Genomic DNA, 22,217 nt, shown 5'->3' with positions numbered 1-22,217 from the left:
CGGTGGGCTCCAATTCGATTTTTCCGCAGAAAATTTCTTTCTTCTCACATCTCCTCCATCTAAAGCGGCACTTTACAATGGCGCAGCAAATGACAATGATTTTCACCAAACAGGGGTATTTCAATACGGCGCGGCAAAATGCAGGCTTTACCTCGAGCGGATGAATTTCATTCTAGATAGAGTGCGTAACATCTTCACTGAGACTGTTAGAAATTTAACCACACCTAAATCTTGCCGCACTTTCAGCACCTGCGGCAACCAGAAGTAGGCATTGATAATAAGCCTACTGCTAGCAGCTGTGCCTGTTACAAGGACAGACAAAAAAATTGTGACAGCCGAAGCCTGTGCAAATCCAGCGTCCGGAGACCGAAGCGAGACAATACCTTCAGCAAATTTGCTCACTCTGCATTGCACTCATACTTCGGCATAGGCGAAAGAGCAGCAAATGCCAAGGTCTTCGAGAATGATTCGCCTCTCGGCAAAGCTCAGCAGACAAAGGCGAAGCGGCGTTGACTGCGCCGCGTTTGTTTAGCTGTTCTCGAGAGATTCATGCGTTGGGAAATGCGCAGCCGGAACAAAGGACGCCCGCCACGCAGTCTATAATTTTGCTGCGTCGCCGACTCGCAGGGCTGGCTCGCAGTCTGGGCGTGTTTATCATGTCTCCATATCGTGGCTGGGCTTTTCATGACAGGAGACAAGCATTGGGTCAACCACAAAACAGCCTTCGCGACCGCGTCTCGGAAAACTGAGGAGCTTATGAAGATGCAGTGAGACAGCTGCATTTATAGGGAGAAAAAAGAAATGCTCCCCCGGTTATCGACGTTGTTCCGAGAAGAAAAAAAAACACTGATTGGGGTGGCTATATTCTGCCTCTAATTGGAGTATGTATTGTCAAGTACCATCGGTACCGCAAGTAACAGACACCCCTCATCCAAGTTCCGACCCGTAACACGCTGGTGGGGGCGCCACCTGACAAAACGCTTCTAGTATCGAAACGGGCCCACTGCGCCGGTCTCGACACCAAAAGTTTTTTGTTAGGTGGCGCCCCCACGCAGAGTGGCATGTGTCGGAACTTAGATGGGGGGGTCTCTTACTTTTGCCCCCGATGGTACATCTGGGTAGCTGAATGAAAGATGGTAAGTTGAGGAGAGCGCCTTGTTTCAGGTCAACCCGGTCTTCACAGCCCATGCAGCTCCACCTTCGCAACATTATTTTTTTTACATCATAAGAAAGTGTAAGTTTTCAATCTCATTCACTGCCGAAAAATTCCCAAGTCTTATTCAGACCTGAGCAGAAGTTTTGAATCTCAGCGTTAATAGAAATGTGCTCCTCAAGTTCTGATACTTCCATGAACGTAACCGAAAAACAGTTCTCCAACCGTAGGTCCAACAGTTCTTTCTCTAAGCAGCCAATAACTACGCCTTCACAAACACTTAGAACGTTTTATGACGCAGGTTCAGTAAAGTACATACATAGCCGAGTCGCATTTAAACCAAGTTTGCAAATAATGCCAAGGTGACATGTGTTAAGAATCACGACGCAAGCGTAGTTCAGCCATTAACTTCAACGGCAGCAATCTAACAACTCTCAAACAGCAGGAAAAGTGCTTCGTCCAGTCATACACGATAACAGTCACATGAGCAACACACGAGGCTCATCGCATGGAGACCGCAAGAGTCGACACCGCAGAGCGGTCGAGTCGTACGTGCGCAAATATAAACACTCGTCGCATCCGGCGGTGACTGCGCGAATACAGCGACCTTGGCTGAAAGAATCAGTTTTCTGCCCTCACTGCAGTGTCCTTGTTTGCCTCCCAACGCTTCTGAGCAATATAACAGAGCGTGTAAAATAACGTACGATGAAACTTGGAAGTTATTCTGGCGCTGGGAGCAGGAACCTAATTTAATCTAATCAGCCACTGCGGAATGCTATTCAGAAAACCCTACTGCTACTGAATTCCTGAAAGCTGACTGTGTGAAAGCATAGGGTGATATCTCTGGCTTTCAATGACACACGGACTGCAAGACCAGTTTTCTTAAGGAGTTATAGCATTGCTACCATCACTTGCTCGAAATATGCCCGCCTAGTGTTGGGTAGCGCCGCCACCTTACAGAAGGCCTCCGCCAACTACCTGCCATCTTTGCCCGCCACGAATCTCTACCCCACAGAAGCCTCCATCCAACACCAAAGCCTACTTCACCCTCAAAGAACTCACCCATCACCAAACACTGACCTTCACACGCCAGATGGCGTCCGCCGACCTTCACCATCCAGAAGCCGCCACCTACAAGCACCACCCTCGAGAACTACTACCCACCACCCATCTATGCACTTCCACCCTCCAGACGCCTCCACCTGCCACAAGCCCACGCAGCACACTGGAGCGAAAAAGCGAGTGTGAAATACAATTCCAGGAAGAAACGAGAAGGCGATCGTTATAGCAGCGAAATGTACAACACATACCAACTAACGCAGATTTGTCGCATAAAATTGTATGATAGCCTGTACATTTTTTTTGTTTTTAAGCACGGTTAAAAGGCAGCTGTGCATTATAGTAATCAGTGTACGAGAAGTCTCACGACGATATACAGGAATTCTTTAAAAAAGAAAAAAGGAAAGCGTACAAGCTGACGGCATCTACGCGTAGGTTGATCGCTGGCCCCAGACATTCTCCTGATCGATAGCAACAGGAGCCCAGCGTTGAAAGTAAAATCGATGCCAACTTGAGTAAGAGGTAATCAGCAACAAAAGAGATCCTCAATCCGACTCTAACTCCAGACACTCGTACGCGCGTTGCACATCGTGACATTCGAACGAGATGCAAGTACTACTACATGTGGTGCCACAATGTAGGGTAAGCTGTTTCAAGGACTAAACATTTAAATGCACCGTACTGCATGTGTATACGTCTCATTGCCGTCTTCCACGTCTCGCCGTCTTTCGCAAGCTCTGGCTGATTTGGCAACCACGTTTCGCATGGCATTTCGTGGAACGGAGAGAATTCGCCCAGACTATCTGGCTTCTCATGGAGCAATTCGCGCGTTTATTTTTTATTTCTCTAATCCGGCTGATCAAATAAATTCACCTCACACGCTGCCCCTTCTTTTTTTCCTCGTTCAGCTCTTATTAAGCTGCGCAGCATCGCGTTACGGCGCCGTAAAGAACGAGCTACAAATATGTGCGGTTTTTATGCAACGAATGAAGCACGTTCGTGTCTGATTAGGTGGGGAGGTGGAGCACCAACATGTAAAGTTTTTCTCCCAGGAATTCCAGATGACTCGGAGAGAATTCAGATTCGGAGATTGCAATTCAGAATTCAGATTCGGAGATTACAATTCGGAGCAATTGCAGATTACTCGGAGAAAATTCGTCGAGACTCTCTGGCGACGAAACTCTCTGGCTTCCCATGGAGCAATTCGCGCTTATATTTTTTATTTCTCTAATCCGGCTGATAAAATAAATTCACCTCACACGCTCCCCCTTCTTTTTTTCCTCTTCAGCTCTCATTAAGCTATGCAGCACCGCGTTACGGCGCCGTAAAGAACGGGCTACAAATATGTGCGGTTTTTATGCAACGAATGAAGCACGTTCGTGTCTGATTAGGTGGGGAGGTGGAGCACCAACATGTAAAGTTTTTCTCCCAGGAATTCCAGATGACTCGGAGAGAATTCAGATTCGGAGATTGCAATTCAGATTCGGAGATTGCAATTCAGAATTCAGATTCGGAGATTGCAATTCGGAGCAATTGCAGATGACTCGGAGAGAATTCGTCGAGACTCTCTGGCTTCCCATGGAGCAATTCGCGCTTTTATTTTTTATTTCTCTAATCCGGCTGATAAAATAAATTCACCTCACACGCTCCCCCTTCTTTTTTTCCTCGTTCAGCTCTTATTAAGCTGCGCAGCATCGCGTTACGGCGCCGTAAAGAACCAGCTACAAATATGTGCGGTTTTTATGCAACGAATGAAGCCCGTTCGTGTCCGACTAAGTGGGGAGGTGGAGCATCAACATGTAAAGTTTTTCTTCGAGGAATTGCAGATTACGGGACGAGGGCTTGCTTCAGTGGAATTCAACAATAAGGGCTGGTCCCGTACGGCAAGGAGTCTTCTAACTACTCTCGCTCTCGCATAGCCGGGATTCCAGCACCCACGTTTCTTAAACTAAAAAAAACGGTAGTCGATTTGCGTAGTTAGGTCAAATGCGAATTAGGTGGGCTAGCAGTTTGGTTTTCACTTCGGTTCCGGTGTTTAGATCCAGTGTTCACGGATCGCAGTTGTTCGGATAGCGATGATGGGTTAATCTCCACATATGCGGACTTGGTTACTCTCTACATTCACAGACTCCTGGGAGCTTTCCTACCACTATATATATATATATATATATATATATATATATATATATATATATATATATATATATATATATATATATATATATATATATATATATATATATATATATATATATATATCGGTCCCCCGATCGAAACGTCGGGTAAATTAAAAATGTTTCCTTAAGCGAAGTGTATACTTCGATGCATATTACTTTAATCAGTCAAGTACCTCATGCTATCGCACCTATATATATATATATATATATATATATATATATATATATATATATATATATATATATATATATATATATATATATGTGTGTGTGTGTGTGTGTGTGTGTGTGTGTGTGTGTGTGTGTGTGTGTGTGTGTGTGTGTGTGTGTGTGTGTGTGTGTGTGTGTGTGTGTGTGTGTGTTTCTCGGCGGCTGATTAATATATCCAACAGAAATCACCGGAAAGATGAACAACATAACAGTGAAAATCGTAACGCATTTATTCGACGTCTCGACCGGTGGCAGATCTTTATATATTTTGATACATTACATATTATTAAACAATAACGGTCTTCCAGCCAAATGCTTTTGCATTAAACGCTGTTACGCTTTTTTCACATCCTTGTGATTTATCTTTGCATTTATCAATCAGCTGCAGAGAAATCACCTTTTGAAATATGTCGAAGAAATGAAAGCATAACAAACAGCGTTTATTACACGTTATTTCGGGTGGTGGGCCACCTTTATATACTACCCTTGGCATATATATATATATATATATATATATATATATATATATATATATATATATATATATATATATATATATATCCCTGCGTGCGAAAATACATGAGCTTTCGAAAGTATCCAGCCAAAGCAGCCGCTCCAGTTATATATATATATATATATATATATATATATATATATATATATATATATATATATATATATATATATATATATATATATATATATATAATCCTGCGTGCGAAAATACATGAGCTTTCGAAAGTATCCAACCAAAGCAGCCCCTCCAGTGCCCGTAACCAGGTCGAAAAGCCAAAATTTGTCGAGCCACAGCGCCAAGGGTAATCCCGTTTTAGAGATTAAAAAAACTGATATGGCTATTACTGCCGACCAGCTATAAACCTCTAATTGAAACTAGGCGCCTAACTGTACTAGTTAAATTGTTAATTATTAAATTTATTTAACCAGCTTACTATTTAAGACGATTCACTGACTTTCTGGTGTCCGCCAACACTGGTAATAATACACCACAAAAGGCATATTTTTACCCCAAAAAATGTACTTTTGAAAATTTTGAAAGTGCTCGATGAAACAAACGCCTGGTCTATGAGTGTGTGTGTCATGCAACGTATACTGACACGTTGATGTCCGCCCAGCACAGCAGGGGTCCCTTTTCTGTCGATCTGAATTCTCCGCGAACCTCAGAGGACGTCTGGGAGGAACGCGTACGCGTCAACGTTCGCCAAAGTTCAACGGGCGAAGGAAAACCGCGGGTCACCTTGGTAGCAGGCGAAACAAAAAACATCTGCCAGCTGCAACGCGGCGCTAACGTCATAAGCTATAAAGGCCACCTACAATACAGCTGCCGTCCGCCGCCGCTTGACGGGCATTATGAGGCTCTTGCATCGAGCACAATGCGTACTCGGCAGCGCCTTACCAGAGAGCTAAAAAAAAACCTTCTTTACGCGCGACCTTTCGCTATGCTTCTTCAAGATAAGACGGACCCACCGTAACGTTTAATAATAATAATAATAATTGGTTTTTTGGGGAAAGGAAATGACGCAGTATCTGTCTCATATATCTTTGGACACCTGAACCGCGCCGTAAGGGAAGGGATAAAGGAGGGAGTGAAAGAAGAAAGGAAGAATAGGTGCCGTAGTGGAGGGCTCCGGAATAATTTCGACCACCTGGGGATCTTTAACGTGCACTGACATCGCACAGCACACGGGCGCCTTGGCGTTTTTCCTCCATAAGAACGCAGCCGCCGCGGTCGGGTTCGAACCCGGGAACTCCGGATCAGTAGTCGAGCGCTCTAACCACTGAGCCACCGCGGCGGGGGTAACGTTTAAGAGCTCGAGAAAAAAAGGCGCGGACAAAGGATGCATTTGCCGCCAGGTTACTGCAGCAGCCGTCGGAATGTAGATTGGCCTGAGAAGCACGCGAATATGGCGATGGCTGTAAGGCTACGCGAAGTTTTTTTACTAACATCGCAGCCAGTTACGCTTCACGCTTGAGTGAACGGGAGCATGGAGATGGGATTCCGGCACGTTGTCCTCGGGTCCTCTCCGCAGATGCCTTGATGTGCAGAACAAGAAATTTGGGCCGCCTTTTATATTTAAAATCGTATGAACGTTTAAAGCCGCGGACGTGGGCTTTGAGGGACTCAGCGTTGTGAAAGGTCTCCGAGTTAAGTTCGACCACCTGGGGTTCTTTAACGTGCGCTGACATATCGCATAGCACAGGCGTTCTTTTAGGATATCGCCTCCGTCGGAATGTGGCTACCGCTGCGGGATTCGACCCTACGACCTTCGGCTCGGCAGCCGAATGCCATAGCCACTGAGCGAAGCTGTGGGCCCTTTTCTTTTAAGAGGCCGGCCTCTTTTTGGCACCGTATGTTTGATGAGAACAAAAAGCGGACTTAAAGAATACTAGCAGCACGCAAACGAGTCACGCTAGTAGGTCGCTAGCTGCAGTCATCTATCTCGAAGAACTTAGAGCGTTAGTCCGTAGGATATAGTTACGGTTCTTAGTTTTCGGGTTTCATATTTTTGTCGGATTCGGGGAGTAAAAATCGGGCGCTATTTTTCAACTTGATAACAGGGGAGAAACCGGGTTTTCATGGAAACATTCCGAAATTCAGGTGTTTTTATTGGGTTAAATTTACGAACCGTATTAATTTAATAGATTTTTTTTTAATCGGAGGGTAACAATTAGGGCTATGTTTCAGGTTTGTAAGTGACGGGGAGGGGGGGGGGGGGAATCGGGGTTCTCAAGAAAATATTCCGGAATTCAGGTTTCTTTGCTAATTAGTAATTATTGGCAGTAAATAGCCTGGCAAAATCGGGTAAAATTTTGCCCCCCCTCCCCCCTCCCGTACCCCGAAAACAGTACCCTAGATATACTTTGTCTTAATCAGAAGGACTTCAAAGACTAGTGTCTGGGCCACCAGGCGTCACAGCAGCTAAGGAGTGCTGAGAATGCAGCCTACACACCTGCTTCGCGATAGTAGAGTTTTAACGCAAAGTCATTATATGCTTCAAAGGCAACGGAGCACGGCTGCATTGACCAGCAGCAACGGTCCAAAAACCTCGCAGTGACGTTACCATCGTCTCGCGTGACGTCAGCAGTAGACCATAAGGCAGCGACGTCTACAGCAAAGGAAAATAAAATTCCTTCCCAAGGTGCGCAGAACTGAACCAAGGATCTTTAGGTTGTGAGATGAGTACGCAAGAGGATACTAATTCAACAAATCAATATTAACGGTTAAAATGTGGCAAGCACATGCAAGAAAGACAAATAGAAGGAGCGAGAGAAAGAGAGGTTGCGTGCATGCGAAATTTTCACGTTATTGGAGTAGAAATTCCTAGGAGTAGGATCCTAGGAGTTATTTTTTCATCTCATCTTAGCTGGGATTCGCAAGTCCATAGCCTCTGTATAAAACTCTCTGCAACAACTGGTGCACTCTCTCGTTGCCGAACGCTTCTCCCTACGAAAATAAAGCTGCAAATATATTACGCTCTATTTTAATCTCATTTAAATTACTGTAGCCTTATTTGGCTTAACACAACAAAAACAAACATTCAAAAAATACTTGCACTACAAAAAAAGGCCATTCGCTATATTGCCAATGTCTCTTTCCTACACTCGACTCAAATGCTATTTCCCTCATACAAAATCGTCAGAGCTAATAACATATATGATTTTCGTATTTTGCGTTCTTTCTTCTTCTCAAATACTGAGCAGAAGAATCTTTTGGTACAAACTACAAGCCTTACACCCAAAAAAATAGTTATACATGCTCGTAGTACTGAATTATGGCATATTCCGCATTACCGCACAATATACAAATTTCAGTCATTGCAGCACAACCTCCCACAGATACTAAACCAGCATCAATATGCAAAGATAGCTTCATTAAAACAGCTTCAAGAATCCTTTTCCAAACTATAAGTAGTCGCGTTTCTGATATATGTTTGCTTCACTGACCCATTATTTCTCATACCTCTATGCTATCTTGATTTCAGTTATGATTGTACAAATCTACAGTTTTATTCAAATATGTATGTGTGATGTATTCTTGGGTTATTTCTGTTAATATTTAGAAACTAAGCTTGTTTGTGTTTTGAATACTACTCAAAGTTAATATTGTATGGTATCTGCTATTCTAGATCTTTCCATTGTTTCTCTTAACTATTGTTAATAACTATGTCGGCACTGTCTTGTAGAGGTTGTCTGGGCCATGTCAAGCTGTGGTTTCAATGCTTTTAGCCCAGATATCCTTCCAAACTTCTGGTAAAATAAAATGAATTGAATTGAAAATTACGGTCAGTTCCTGTTTCGACTTTAGGACATTGTAATCGGAAGTGTCATCACATGTAGCGTCACATTTAATCTTTTGCGAACCACTATGGTAGTACGCCTCCGCTAACCTAAAATTGTCCATAATTTTCGTATAATTAAAATTAACAAGGTGGACTTATTTTCGAATGTCTGAAATAAACAAAACTGCGCACACGAAAAAGAGCACATGCTTACGAATCACCAACCGCGAAACTAAAAACCATCAGTCTGCCCGTCGACGTATTTCCACTTTAATTGAAATGTCAGGTCTTCCATTGCGGGGCTTTAGCCCTTGAATACAGTGATCTCACGGCATTTCTTTTGCAGCTGACAGTGTGACTCCGCCTTAGGAAATATGTTGCGAAATTCATTGTGTGTTATACAGGGGCTTTGACATTCTTTTGCGAACAGAAAGGAAAACTACTGGGATCTTCGCAAGAAATACGCAGGGTGTTGCAGGGATAATATCGCCCTATTTCGAGACCATCCTGAAGGATTGCTTAGCTCAAGTGGACACTGCAGAAATTCTTAAACCGCATAAACAGTCCGGATTTATTCAGGCACGTGCATAAAGCTAAACGGCATAAGAGACATGCTGAAAGCAGCTTGCTAGCGCTCTCGGGTTAGAAAGGTCGCGAGCGCCGTGGGTGAACTTTCATGGCTACGTGGCCTCAGCGAGTTCCGGTCGTTGGCTTCTAGCATCAGAAATTTACAAAAGCTCTCCAGGCATATTATGTACAGTCAACCTTTTCCTATAAGTTTAGTACAGTATGAGTGGTGAGAAAGATGAATAGGGCATTCGTTGCCGAGCTATAAGCAAATCGCTGCTTTTCTTAAACTAAAACGTAGCAGCATTGAGGATACCAAGGTAGACAGGAGCCAAGCTATTTCTGCATCGTGGAGGTTACATGACTGCCCCTTTTCCTGTAGCGGCGGCAATACTGATAAACAGTGAAGGACACAGCAAGTTCGCAGGTTAGTTTAACTGGCAAATTAAGAGAATTGAGGATTCGGTCCGCGATTCGCTGAACTTGCCGCGACAGCTCAGGGGCCATGCGATTCATATGCTGAGCTCCGTCGCATGAGTTCGATCCCGGTTATGGCGGATAAATAGCTATGAAACCACCGAGTGTCGCGTCAAGACTTGGGTGCATGTCATTGGAAACAAGGCGGTCGAAACTAATCCTCAGCCATCTACTACACTATGGCCTGTCTCGTAAACCACAGCGTTAATTTCTCACGTATCAATCAATCAATCAATCAATCAATCAATCAATCAATCAACAAATAAATCTATTGAACAATCGATCGATCGATCCATCTTATTTCAATGAAACCAGCTGTAATTACCAAGTTACTCGGACGAAACACAGGATCTCATGAGTCATATTAAAGTGCACAAGTCAATGGTTGGAAACTAATACTCGTCTCATTGTCTTTTAATTAGTCAATGTGTCATTGAACAGCAGGCCGGGTTTTGGGAGCGCTCGTTAAAGGTAATTATGAGCTGCCATGGTCGTGTGCTTCCGTTGATGAATATAATTAAGTTCCTGCCCCCTCTCTTCATATATATATATATATATATATATATATATATATATATATATATATATATATATATATATATATATATATATATATATATATATATATATATTGTTACCACTCTACCATAACCAAAACGCCGCCCTTTGTTAATAGTGATAGATGGCTGTGAGAGGATCACGAAAAATTATTCATGTTCAGAATAGGCGCAGCAAAAAAAGACAGGTTTCAAAAGACCCCTAGGCACGGCAACATTTAGTGCTGTTCCCTCATAGCTGAGTATGGAACGAGCTCTGCTAAATTGGCAATGAGGCAACGTTACGACAAGCTGCATGCACGCCATTAGACAGCGATGGCCTTCTTAAATTCTACTGGCGAAAAACCCGCCTTGATTTCAGGAATGAGAGACCTACCGGGTGTGCAGAGCTGGTGTTATTTTCTACATTGCGACAGCAGTGCTTAGAAACCGATTTATTGCTCGACTATCTGAACCCAACACCCTTGCTTTACACCACAGTAGGCAGAGAAGACAACGACTTTTGATCAGCTATAAGCAGCGCATGCGCATTCCGAGGCACTCTGACACGAGGAGGTCATAGCTCGTTTAGGCCGCTAGTCAGAACCGAATTCTGTTCACCGGTTGATTCAACTTGACGAGCTTGCTTGCGTACACCGCCAATATACCGTTTACGAAGTTGCTTGCTCGGCCATAAAATCCGTCTTTTAATCAATATACGCAAACTGGCAGATGGCAGTTGTTCGAACGCAATCCGCGTGAGACAAATAATCCAGAAAGCTAGCTCGTGCAAGCACGCTCTATTCATTCGGACATAGGTTGGCTGGTCTCGCAGAGAAAAATTGCACACACCTAGCAGAGTGACTCTACCTGTTATTCGATCTCTTTTAAGGGCGCCTCGCAGGAATGCGATCGACGGCGACCTTAACGAGCGCGCACTCAAAGGCTTGCCTTTAAAATGGCCCTTGTGTGTACGGCGCCGCTGCATAGGCGCAGCTGTTCACATGCGTCCACACAAGCACAGCGGGTTATGCAAACAGCCTGCGCCGGTGCCGCGAAGCCTTTCGTATGACTCGACAGACGAGCAGCGTCTCGCTTTTCCCCGGGGGATTATAAGGCAGGCGTGAGGATGGCACACTTTATCCGCATACCACTTTCCACTACGAACTGCATTCAGCCTCTGAGAACATCACGCTGCTGTTTACATGCGCGGGTGCTTGCGTCACAGTCTTGCTTCTTTCGATGCTTCATTTAGAACACTCTAATTTTATGAAAACATATCGGTCGCCTTTTCTGCCAGCTGTAATTGCTGCGTCACGGCATTATTCTTAGTCCTTAGCATAGTTACCCCGACGAAGAACCACACAGTACTCTATTCTGTTCACACCGGTAGAGGCCATTTAGCACTCGAAATGCGGCATCACATTCTGATCTTTTGCCCCGGACAAAAAAAAAAAACATCGTGAATTCACCTGACAAGTATCGCTAAATCATGAAGACTACTCGTCTACACATATCGCTTATTCCTATCTCCTTACTAAAAGAGAAACAACGAACAGTACGTGTCACACTTAAAGGGAATACCACATACGGTAAAGAGGCTTCTAACGAGAGAAGAGTAACTTTCACCGGGAAGGGAGAAAAAGCGCGGAGAGATCTCGAGAGGAGGGCTTATGGGCGTTTAACGTCCCAAGTCGGCTCAGGCTATGAGGGACGCCGTAGTGACGGGCGCCGGAAATTTCGAACACCTGGGGTTCTTCAACGTGCACTGACATAGCACAGTACACGGGCCTCTAGAATTTCGCCTCCATCGAAATTCGACCACCGCGGCTGGGATCGAACCCGCGTCTTTCGGGCCAGCAGCCGAGCGCCATAACCCGCGTTCCTGCTTCACGTTGGAACCTACTGCTTAGTCGTGTGAGCATTCGCCTCGCATGCGGCAGGTGCGCGGTTCGATCCCCAGTGCCTCCTTGCATCCACCGGTGATACAATGGGTACAAGTTTGCCCCTTGTCTGGTGCTCGTCTCATTTAGGGTGAAATGCTTGGGAAATGGGTCTTCGACCCCACCTTGCATAGGAGAAAAATACCTTGTGCCATGGGGCTCTTTGGCCACAGATGTCCTTGCGGCATAAAAAAATCTATCATGATCATCAACCCTACTTTTCTCAATTTATAATAATAATAACAACAACAACAATAATAATAATAATAATAATAATAATAATAATAATAATAATAATAATAATAATAATAATAATAATAATAATTGGTTTTGGGGGAAAGGAAATGGCGCAGTATCTGTCTCATATATCGTTGGACACCTGAACCGCGCCGTAAGGGAAGGGTAAAGGAGGGAGTGAAAGAATAAAGGGAGAGGGGCCGTAGGGGAGGGCTCCGGAATAATTTCGACCACCTGGGGATCTTTAACGTGCACTGACATCGCACAGCACACTGGCGCCTTAGCGTTTTGCCTCCATCGAAACGCAGCCGCCGCGGTCGGGTTCGAACCCGGGAACTCCGGATCATTAGTCGAGCGCTCTAACCACTGAGCCTCCGCGGCGGGGCCTCAATTTATGCGCCTGTTGAAACATTTTCCTTCTTCGCTCTAAGTACAACACATGCCATACATCTTATCTGCCACGCGCGCAGGTCAACTGCTCGTGGTGTACAAGATGTCGCACTGTTGTCGCGATGCTGTGTGTGAAAGGCAACGGGAGCGAAAGGACGAGCAGCGCAAGTGACGCGTTCAGTCTCGCTCAGGCAGCCAAGCGAGACGCTAAAAACCGTCCTCGACGCCCGGGCACTCCCCGCGGGGGGGCACCGTCGGCCGCAGCCGCGAACTGCGCTGCAAGGTCGGGTCAGCCGCACAAGAAGAGGGGAGAGCGTGTCATCACCGCTTGCCCCGCTCAGAAAGCGAGGGGGCACACGTTGGGCGTGAGACTGTAGAGGAAGGGAGTACGCGGACGGCGCGGCATCGAGCCAAGGCGAAGACGCACGCACGCACGCACAAAGTACCGACGTCGACGCTCGACCGACGACCGCCAGGAGGCGGGCGAACGCCCCATCTCGCGCCCCAACGACGGCGTCGTGGTCGCGGCGATTGCACCCGATGCCGGCGCGATGATGTTGGCGGAAAAAAAGAGGCAGACGCGGCGTTCACCCTCCCTCTGCTGGGGTCTCGCGCGCCGCCGCTGGCGGGGTCGCCGCCCAACGATTGTCGCAGTCGTCGGCGTGACGGGGGCTCCCTTCCGGTCGTGGTGGTAGAGGCTTGGCTGGCGTGCCAGGATTGCGCTAGGCCAGTTGTTACTCATCCGGCCTCCCAGACCCACCCCCGTGCCGCTACAGCCGCCGCTGCCGCAGAGTTCCAACCGGGAACGTAAAAAAGCTACCGGGTGCTGCAGCTAGGATGCGGGGCGTTCCTTACGCTCTGAAGTTTCTTGCCTCCTTGCTTTTTAAGCCTATAATACTCTCAGCTCCCGCTCTTGGGAGACTCGGGCGAACATAGTTCGGAAACCGCGGCGAACCTCAGGACGAACATGACGCCTGACCAGAGGCCGAACATGAAGCCGAACCTTCCGAAAGTTTCCGTTCGAGTGGTGTCTAACTGCTCCTAGCTTCAACGGAATCGCTGAGAACGGTGGGGGAACGAGAGAGTTTGCGGACATAATAGGGGCACCGTCAGACGTTCAGACTCCGCAAATGGAGGCTTGGTTTGTAACGGTTCGCACATTCTTGGTCGGGGACGAACACCGCGAAAAGGTTTCCCGTCGTGTGGCGAGGTACTAAGCGGTCGGCTGCTGCATGTTCGAGTGAATACCTTGCAATAAAAGCCGAAGCACCACTCCACTTTTACGGCGAAATTGATTCGTCCAGTACACAGTACGGTCTGGGCGGTGGAGCCAGGCTTGAGGACGCGGAACCTGAGTCGCTCATCGAACTCCTCGAGTACTAAGTACTGCCCGGGCGGCGGAACCAGGCTTGGAGGTAGAGGACCCCTGGTCGTGACTCAGGGACCCCTATCTAAGAAGGTCGAAAACCCGGAAAGCACTTAGTGGTGTTGGGAGTCCGCTTGGAAGCCAAGGGCGGCATATTCGACAAAGAGCGGGAGCTTGCCATCTAAGGAGGCCTGAAAAGGAGCTCGACTCAATAAGGATCATATAGCAAAAAACCCGCGCTGTTCCTATTCTCATCCCATTTACCATAACCCCTTCCAACCAACCCTCAACCTATTCCCTAAACCCATCCCGTCCTGCTATCCTCCAGGGGAGACACGGGGAGTCTCCCCAGTCCAGCTTCCCCGGCTGTGGTGTCGCCAGGGTAGCAGACCCCTCCCCATTAATTATCCCATTTATCCCCCTCTGTGCGCGACATACTTTTGTCCCTCGGGAGCAGTTCATTTATTACCACTGAATTAAGCCTGTTATGCATAGCGGCGCAGGAAGGGGCCTGTTAGTTTTGATTCCTGTTGTTGCCTGAACACATGATTTGTCACCGAACTCTTGGAAGTTGACTCTTCTCTTCTTCTCGTGAGTACCTGTTACTGTTACTAGGGGATCTTACATATCTCAAGCTAGGACGGGAAAAGTGGCCTCGGGGAGAACACCCACCAATCACGACTCATTAACGCGGTGGTCATGGGCACTGATGAAGTAGTTGTGGCAGAGACGAAACAGGGGAGCAGACAAAGAGAATGAAGGCAGTTAGAGAAGCATCGAGAGAAGACGCGGAACAACTCTACAATACGCAGAGGATCGAGCACTCACAGACATATGAGTTTCAATAAGGAAGTTCGGGGGTGGTAGTCCTGCCTTTGCAGGACACCGAGCGTCCTGTGTCATTTAGTGGATGGTGGCTACGCGTATGAAGACGATGTCATTTTCCATGAGGAGTAACATAACAGAAACAGCCCTTTTGTGTCATAAAATGTTGCCATGAACAATTGTGCATACTGCTGGGATTTATCTTCGCGTGAGTTCAGGCAGTTCGTTGATGAATTGTTTCATTGACCATCACGTGGCAGTGGCCAGTCTTTCAGTGCCAACAACCTCTTTGCGTTAGTTCTGGACGTTAGGTTTTCCCAGCGATGCGTTAATACTGTCACAAATGATTTTCGCCTTATTTTTTAACCTGATTAGCTTTAGTGCATCACACACAATTTGGCTGTGCTGCAAAGGGCTTTAAGAGCTGGGTATTAGGTAAATGAAAGAGCGTGCCAGCAATAAGAATGAGATCCAAGTTAAATATACAATAAACATTTTAATTACAAGAGGGAAGCCATTTTTCTGGATACTTCTCTTAACCAACTGAAAGGAATTCCTTCATTCACAGGTGATTACGCCAGAAGACAACGTTTATATTGCGCTGATTACTGACTCGTTTGAAATGATTTGTGGTGAAAGTTATCTTGTTTGAACAACAGTCTTGCCAGTGACTGTACTGGTTCATGTGGCGAGGGCAACAGTTTTGTATCGCCCAGAGCAAGACGTGTAGACTTGCCGAAGGACAGAGATGAAACATATAATAAGAAAGTGTATCAAGGGTGCTCATTTTTATGCTCTAACTAGGTAGTTTGTGCGCATGTAATGTAAGCATTGCTGATTGTCCATTGAGAAAGAAGGCGGCACAACAACGGCGAAATAATCTGGTTTCTAATTATTTTAAATAAAATATGCTGCGAAGGTTGTGTGTATGTTTACTTTTCAGAAATGACCGATAGTGCTGCTCTTGAATGTAATTACTTCGCAATGAAGATGAAATCAATGGTGCCGCAATTTAGGCCCATTAGACGGACAGACGCGTCTCGCAACATTGACAAAACTTGCTGATTTTGTACTTCGACGAAAGAAGCGAGCAATAATTGCTGAAAAATGCGCGTTAAATATGAAATCCAAGGACGGGCTAATGACTGTATTGACAGTGAGACATGAACGCACCCGCTCATATCTTACCCATTATGCTCGGTGTGTCTTCTCATTCGCATCGCCCTGTGGAGCTCTTAAATGCATCGGCCACGGTATGCAGAGAAGTTATTCATGCCGCATCGACAACGCTTGCACGCAAACCTTGTGATAAACGCCCACCGAATAGATAGAGCAGATATTAAAATCACTTCATTGTCTCCACAACTTTATCCTCATCTCGTCCTGCTGTAAAAGGGCTCTCCGTTCCTGCCTCTCCCTTATCTCCTGTACATTGCTTTTCCGTCACTTGTCACCACGTCGAAGGACCTTTGCCCAATTCGCAGCGAGATGTCGGGCTAACCACAACCGAAAGCGCAGGGCTTCGAAGACACTTCCTGTATCGGGTGGAAAAGGTCTCGAGCTGCTTACGGCATGCAAGGAGTTTTAAGCCAGTCAAAAGTTGCAGGCGTATTTACACAGCAAGTGTCATCTAGTCTGAGGCTTGCAGCTCCTACTGCTGGCAATCCACTCGAAGTCGGTGTCCGCCAAGAACTTACTAAGTAACCGATCGAGTCACTGAGCACATCTGCGCTCCGTAGGAACTGCTCTAACTGGAGCCGTGGATCAATGCCATTGACAAATGGTTACCAGGGCTACACGGCCAGCCCCCAGAGCACGTAAATAGTTCTGTCACGCCTGCACTCACGCTGGAGGTCTGTTAACTCGTGAAGCGAGAGAGCAACTGTGACCTTCTGAAAGGCGCTGACGACGCCGGGTCGCGAAGAATTGCCCGTCACGCTGCCTGTATACGAAGACGGATGCGCTGGTGAGTGATGCGCCCTTCTGGCCTGAAGGCTGGCGACGAAGGTCTGCGCCTTGGTGTCGTTAATAGCGCTGGATAGAATATCGGAAAGCACCACGCGCTGTCGCCTTGTCATTAGACTTCGTCGTTATCTGCGCCATGTGTTTAAGGTGAAGCACATGAGCACCCTTTGTCAAAAGTTTACAGGACACAAGGTATGCTACCGGGCCACCTATCGGCGCCCCTGTTGTATCCCTGGAGCTCCGAAGCAATGAGAAGGTGGGGACCATGATCTCTCTCACCCTCAGGAGGTTTGAACCGCTGAAGTTCCTAAATGATCCCCCACTGCAGAGAAATGAAAAGAACCTGGCCACTTGTTTATTTAGGGCCCTTCGTTTTCGGGTGGAGCCCAGTTTCATCCGATTCTTGTAGACCGAGAATATGTCGGAAAAATCGGGTTAAACAAGATTTCTACCCCAAAGTACGCCTTCAAGAAAAAATTGCCAGAGTGCAAAGTGCAAGGGGTAAAAAGACGAGCTCAGAATCCCCTTCAGCTGTATCCGACTATGCCAATGAGATAGAGAAGCGGAAAAGCAAATAGGCTTTCCAAGGCTACTGTGCATTTTGAATGGAACGAATGTTTTAATTTGGTTGGGATTTGAAGACAGTTCCTGTATTGGGGAGGGTCTCGCGGTGCTTACGGCATGCGAGGGTTTTTAAGCCTGTGAAAAGTGCCGCCCGCGCCATACAGTCTGAGCATTGCAGCTCCTACTGCTGGCAATCCATATGAAGCCGGTGTCCGCCAAGAACTCACCCGCAAGAACACTTCTGCATTTCATCTGATATTCACCTATTCGCCGACGACTGCATAATATTCAGAGAAATAACATGTGATAGCGACATACTAATGCTACAATCCGACCTCGACTCCATCTCAACCTGGTGTAAATCTTGGCTAATGGGCCTTAATGTTAACAAGGGCAAATTCATGCGTGTGTCTCGAGTGACTAATAACTTGCCCTCTTATCACCTTAACGGTTTGTCTCTAGACTCTGTACATTCTTATAAATACCTCGGCGTTCACATTACTAATGACCTTACCTGGACTGCTCATGTCAAACATGTCGTTAACAACGCCAACAAAACACTTGGATACCTTCGTCGTGACTTTGCTAAAGCACCATCGTCGCTGAAGCTTCTACTGTACAAAACACTAGTTTTACCTAAACTCAAATACGCAGCATCGATATGGGATCCCTATCACCAGAACTTAACGCACTCGCTTGAGATGGTCCAAAATACAGCTGCTCGATTCATTCTCTCTAACTACAACAGAACTGCGAGCATAACCAGCATGAAATCTAGTCTCGTTCTGCCAACCCTTGCGTCCCGTCGTCGAGCACTTCGTCGTCGCCTTTTTCATAAATTTTTTCACCATTCTTACCTGCGCGAAGAACTTATTTCACCACCACACTACGTGTCATCACGCATGGATCACGCCCACAAGGTTGGAATACCATTCTGCAGAACGAAAACCTACTTTCATTCCTTTTTTACCCCGGACATCCGACGAGTGGAATCACCTTCCCGCACCACAGGCACCAATCGATGATCACCGTTTATTTCAAGATGCGTTACCTAACGCTGTAAAACTAGTAACCTTCTGTAATATTGTGCTCATACTTCTATGTTTTGTTACATTGTATAACCACTATCCTCTATAATGCCGTATGGCCCTGAGAGTATTTGAAATAAATAAATAAATAAACTAAACGATTGAGTAACTGCGCACATCTCCGCAGACACGAAGTTGCTGTGTATAAGTGGGGAAATAACCTCAGTAAATGACAAAAAATAGTTATAGCTGATTTGGTAAATATGTTTTGAGAACAGCTGTCATTTCTGTATTGTTTAAAAAAATTACATTAAAAAATCAGGAGTATTTCGTGCGCAGTACAGAAACAAACGTTAAGAGTGAATGCTGTCCGTTACAAAATCAACTAAAAAAAATCCAGAGTTCTTATATTTTGCTGATAACCCGACTTGTACACGAATAAGAACTCAAAATGTCGCGTCTATTTCCCCTCAGGAACTTCAAAAAAATTAAATAACACCAGAAAGCAAAAACCACTAAATATAAAAAATGGCAAAGGTTGCATATTTTGCCAATATTATGGATGTCGTCACCTCATCAGGTATGTCGGCGCGTTCATGGCGTCACAATTTCATCTCTCGACCGTTTCGACGAGGTTTGATCATGTGATCATGACTTTGCACAGGTAAGCGACCAGCGTTGCCAAAATTTCCTGCGTTACCTTGGTTGACCAATAGGTCAGGCGCAAGTTTGGAATTGAAGTCCACGGAACTCACAGATCTCAGCACTTTAGAAGGGGAAGGTTTGCTCTCCAAAAGAACAGCAGCAGGAAAGCATGCCAATGCTTCGATTGGTTAAAGCTTCGCAGTATAGCAACAAGCGAAATTCCTCGGGGGCAGCTGTTGGGGGTGACATTCCATCGGAGCAGCTGGGTTCGCGCCGTTTGCGGAGAAAAATCTATTAACTAAAATGCATTTAACGCCTTCCACGCTCTGACAGGCGCCATGTTCATAAAAAAAAAATTCTAAATAGGAGACTGTTGTGTAGTCCCAAACGATTACGGATGAATTCTTTTAACCTGTACAAATTTTTATTTTAAGAACTGTGAGGTATAAACGTCGGTGCGGTCTGTTGAGCTGCATTGTACAAGGCGGACGTTATGTACATCGTATAGATGAATAATTAGATTATTAATTGACTAAAATTAACTAACAAGCTTTTCATTTTTATTTTAGAGGGCAAGTGGCAATGTTATATCGCGAAATTGAAGACCATCAACTTCGAAGGTAGTCCCTTATTTAAAATTTTCTTTGTCGGCAATACGTGGTTCCAAATATCCACCGTCAAAAATACGCATCCGTAAGCTTGTTGGGTTGGCTTTCCCGCATTACCTAAAATGGCATCGCTGTGCGTGGTATGGTAGCCGATATCAATTCAGCTTCTACCTCGTCAAACACACCGACTGCGCCTGTATTTGATTGAAATCAATTTTGAGAGACGCCTTTTTATAAATATGCAATGAGCGTATACAAACGACTCAACGAGCTTTGAAACGAGTGCTTTTGATGTTCAATATTTCTAAACACTTGCTGAATAAGGAAATTTAAAACACATCTCACTTTTTACGTCGACAGCCATCAAGTTCGTATATAACCTTCTCCTAAATTCAAAAATAAAAACGTTTGTGCGTTAATTGTGCTTAATATATCGTTGATTTATTGATGCATATGAAGTCCACAATGTCCGCCTTGCTGTATGATCCAGCCTAAATGACGTCACCGACGTATCTCTCACAGTTTTAGAAACAGTAACCTGTGAAGGTTGAAAAAAAAATATCACCGTCTATAAAGCCTTTGCTGCACTGACGTACGAACAAATTGCATTCAGGCCCACAAATAAATCCCGCGATAGGAAGGCCTGCTTGCTTTAGGCCTATTTCTTTTCCGTCGACGCATCTGCAAACAGGCATTCTTCCCTCAGCACAGCTGCATGGACGAACACTAGCATATACATAGTTGTCAGAACTCCGTACCGAGTCGCTGTGCGAATGATTGACGTCTAAATTCTGGACAAATAGCGTAGTCTAAAATTTCCCTAATCACTGACGACGTCATTGAACTTAAAGGACAGTGAAATGTCAAACTGAACCAGTAACAAAAACGACTTACGCTCTTCGCACATTGTTCTATTTTAAAGTCTAAAACTTTAAAATAGAGTGTCTCAGTCTGATAAGGCACTATCATTATAATTCTTGACTGAGTTAACGAGCTCGGCTATTTAAATGTAGCCCCTCCTGCATTATAATAATTGCCATACAGTGAGAAAAATTTATTCAGGATAATAACGGTGTTGCTTTCATCAAAAGAGACTGGCTGTGGCAGCACTTCAAGGCTAACAATACGTTGAAAATTATTTTTAGATACACGATAGCAACTTCGGGCTTTGTGCAGAGAGGAGACTAGAGCAAAAAAAACGGCGGAGGAGGAAGGGGGGGGGATCGACAACATATGTTTCCGCAGTCCTTCCTGCCCATGTATTTGCTGTATTCACGTTATGAACTCAATATACGCTTTGTACAGTCGGGCCGGAATGAAACGCGAACAGCGCCTGGGAACAAAACAAAATATTTTACCCGTGTACTTTCAGCTGCAATATATAATAATAATAATAATAATAATAATAATAATAATAATAATAATAATAATAATAATAATAATAATAATAATAATAATAATAATAATAATAATAATTGCTTTTTTGGGGAAAGGAAATGGCGCAGTATCTATATATCGCAATATATACCACGCCTGATTCGTGTTTCGGGAAAAAAAGCTTCAGCCACGTGCACGCTCATAAACCGGTTGTAGAGGAACATTGTGTCGCAACGTAGAATAGTTCAGCATATGCGTGTTCGCGTTTAATTGCGACCTGTCTGTACAAGGGCAAATTCAAGAGCCCTGACAATGCTGCGCTCCCAATTAGCACGCACTTTTGTAGCGGAACCTCCTACATTGGCCACGAACTCGCAGTTCCGCGGTGCTCGCACTCCCACAGTGGTAGCACCGCACCACGTGACTAACCACGTGACTAGGCCATCTGGCGTGACGTCAGAGGAGAAGCCGCGCGCGCGCCGTCGGCGTGATGGGGGAGGACGGGGAGCCTAAACCAAGCTATGCCTTAGCTTTCGCTACGTATATCCTGGCATAGCCGAGCTAAGCTACTGCCAATTTTTGTTAAGAGAAGTGGCGAATGGTCAGTAACTGCCAGAATTATTACGTAATAGAGTGTATGGAGCCCGCCGAGGTGCTTTCCCGGCGTTGTTAATGTGTGGCTATCACACTCGGAGAGGAGGTGGCTTCTGGGACAAATACTGGGAACCATCAAACTATCGCACTAGTGTGGGACTGATTGCATTCGAATCTGCGTGAGATGTAGCACATAAG

At 45.5% G+C, this 22,217-nt stretch overlaps 1 protein-coding gene and 1 non-coding gene across 3 annotated transcripts in view; both read right to left on the bottom strand.

Annotated features, from left to right (window-relative positions):
* Positions 1-22,217, bottom strand: part of LOC144121013 (uncharacterized) — a 297,590-nt gene that overhangs the window by 180,587 nt on the left and 94,786 nt on the right. The gene's annotated exons all lie outside the window — the stretch shown is intronic.
* Positions 6,339-6,410, bottom strand: TRNAS-ACU (transfer RNA serine (anticodon ACU)). The gene has a single exon. It is a non-coding gene; the product is annotated as a tRNA-Ser (tRNA).

This window comes from Amblyomma americanum, chromosome 2 (assembly GCF_052857255.1).
Source record: "Amblyomma americanum isolate KBUSLIRL-KWMA chromosome 2, ASM5285725v1, whole genome shotgun sequence".
In the NCBI taxonomy this organism is placed as follows: domain Eukaryota; kingdom Metazoa; phylum Arthropoda; class Arachnida; order Ixodida; family Ixodidae; genus Amblyomma; species Amblyomma americanum.
The sequence above is the reverse complement of the archived record's forward strand: the minus strand, read 5'-3'. Positions and strand labels throughout refer to the sequence as shown.